This window comes from Myotis nattereri (assembly GCF_964212035.1).
Source record: "Myotis nattereri genome assembly, chromosome: X".
NCBI classification, from domain to species: Eukaryota; Metazoa; Chordata; class Mammalia; order Chiroptera; family Vespertilionidae; genus Myotis; species Myotis nattereri.
The window spans coordinates 76,251,761-76,254,645 of record NC_138078.1 but is presented as its reverse complement, the minus strand read 5'-3'; positions in this window follow the sequence as shown (position 1 = coordinate 76,254,645).

Sequence of the window (2,885 nt, the reverse complement as noted above, 5' to 3'; positions counted from 1 at the left end):
ATTTATGTGATTCTGTTTTCCCTTGACTCTCTTGATATTATTCGTTGTTTCTAGTTTGCATTCATCTCCAGGGAGCTGTTGGTGGAATTTGTTGGGATTAGTGGCGGTTTTATAGGAGTTTTCTCCTCAAATAAATAGTCTGTTCCCCTCTTCCACTTCATTCTCTCTTTTCACTCTTTTTTTTTCTTTTCTTTTCTCTCTTTTATTTTCCCCCCTCCTTTTTCCCAATTTCACTTTTGCACTCCTTTTTTTGGTCCCTACTTTTCTTTCCTTCTCTTTTTTCTCTTTTATCTTTTTCTCTTCTTTCTTCCTTATCCCCTAAGTATCTTAATTCGGGTGGTCACCTTTATTTGGCATTATTAATATCGTGAATATATTTGTGTTTAGTGCCTGGTACGTGGTGCCTTGTTGTGTTGTATTTTGTGCCTTTAAATCAATGCAGCAGAACCAAGCAACAGCAGCCTCCTGAGCACCACACCCTCTGCTGAGGAACAGCAGCTGTACGTGAAACCTCCCCCATCCAGCCAGAAGAGCCACCACAGCTGTGAACAGAACCCACCAGAGGAGCTGCTGCCAACAGAGGGGCAGCTGCTACCGCAACTGCACGAAGAGCAACCAGAGCCCAAGGAGTCACTGCTACCCAGGGAGCAGCCACTGAACGACACAATGTCTAGATATGTTAGGGAGATCAAACATGGGGAGACAAAGAAACCCCCAAAGGAAAGAAAAAGAGGACTCGCCAGAAAAGCAGCTAAGTGAGACAGAGGCATGCAAAATGACAGAAAAAGAATTCAGAATAAGAGTTCTAGAGTGCATAAACCAGATGGAGGAAAAAATCAATAACATATGCAAGAAGCTAGAAGAAACAGATGAAAAATCAACAACTTAAGTAAGACCCAAGAAGAAATTAAGAGCAATATAGCTGCAATAAAAAACACCATTGAAAGTATCAACCGTAGACTAGGAGAAGTGGAGGACCGAATTAGTGAATTAGAAGACAAGGAAGCAAAACACACCCAAAATGTACTGCAATTGGAGAAAAAAATTAAAAGACAGGAGGAGAGCCTAAGGGAGCTTTGGGACAACATGAAACGAAACAACATACGAACAATAGGCGTGACAGAACAACAGAAAGATGAACAAGGATTAGAAAACCTACTCCAAGAAATAATATCAGAAAACTTCCCTGAGGTTGGGAAGAAAAAAGTCACACAAGCACAGAGAGTCCCAAACAAGGTGAACCCGAAAAGACCCACACCAAGACACATCATAATTACCATGGCAAATGTTCAGGAAAAAGAGAGAATATTACACGCTGCAAGGGAGAGACGGAAAGTTACATACAAGGGATCTCCCATTAGATTATCAAATGATTTCTCAACAGAAACACATCAGGCCAGAAGAGAATGGATGGAAATTTACAAAGTGATGCAAAGCAAAGGACTGAATCCAAGAATACTCTATCCAGCAAGGCTATCATTCAAACTTGAAGGGGAAATAAGAAGCTTCACAGACAAAAAAAGGCTAAGGGAGTTTATCACCACCAAGACAGCAATGTAAGAAATGCTAAAGGGACTGGTGTAAAAAGAAGAAATAAAAAGCTCAGAAAGAAAAAAGCCACACAAAAAAAGAAATGGCTACAAACAAGTACCTTTCAATAATAACTTTAAACGTAAATGGACTAAATGCTCCAAACAAAAGACATCGAGTGGCTGAATGGATAAAAAAACATGACCCATACATCTGCTGTCTACAAGAGACCCACCCCATTAGAAGGGACTGACACGGACTGAAAGTGAAGGGATGGAAAAATATCTTTCAGGCAAATGGAAATGAAAAAAAGGTGGGGTAGCAATACTTATACCGGACAAAATTGACCTCAAAGTGAAGGCCATAACAAGAGATAAGGAAGCCCACTTCATAATACTAAAGGGATCAATACAACAAGAAGATCTTACTCTGGTAAACATATATGCACCCAATGCAGGACCACCCAAATTCATAAAAAAACTACTGGAAGATATCAAAGGAGAGATCGACAACAATACAATCATATTAAGGGACTTTAATACACCACTGACATCACTGGATAAGTCCTCTAGACAAATAATCAGTAAAGAAACAGAAATCCTAAATGACTCCCTAGATCAGATGGACTTAATAGACATCTTCATAACCCTTCACCTCAAAGCCACGGAATATGCATTCCACTCTGATGCTCATGGGACATATTCAAAAATAGACCCATATTGGGTCACAAACAAAGTCTCCCCAAATTCAAGAAGATTGAAATCATAAAAAGCATCTTCTCAGACCACGATGGCATTATATTATAAATAAAATACAATAAAAACAACTCAAAATACTCAAACACTTGGAAGCTCAATAGCATGTTATTAAATATTGATTGGGTTAACAATGAGATCAAAGAGGAAATCAAACACATCCTGAAAACTAATGACAATGAAAACACAACAATGCAAAACCTATGGGACACAATGAAAGCAGTCCTGAGAGGGAAGTTTATAGCTCTACTGGCCTATCTCAAAAAAACAAGAAAAAATGGTAGTAAATCATCTAACTCTACAAGTCAAAGAATTAGAAAGACAGCAACGAGAAAAGCCCAGAGTGAGCAGAAGGAAGGAGATCATAAAGATTACAGCAGATATAAATGACATAGAGACCAAAAAAACAATACAGAAAATCAATGAAACCAATAGTTGGTTCTTTGAAAGGATAAATAAAATGGACAAACCTCTAGCCAGACTCACCAAGAATCAAAGAGAGAGGACACAAATAACCAAAATCAGAAACAACATAGGCGAAATAACAACAGACCCCACAGAAATACAAATGATTGTTAAAAAATACTATGGATAGCTCTA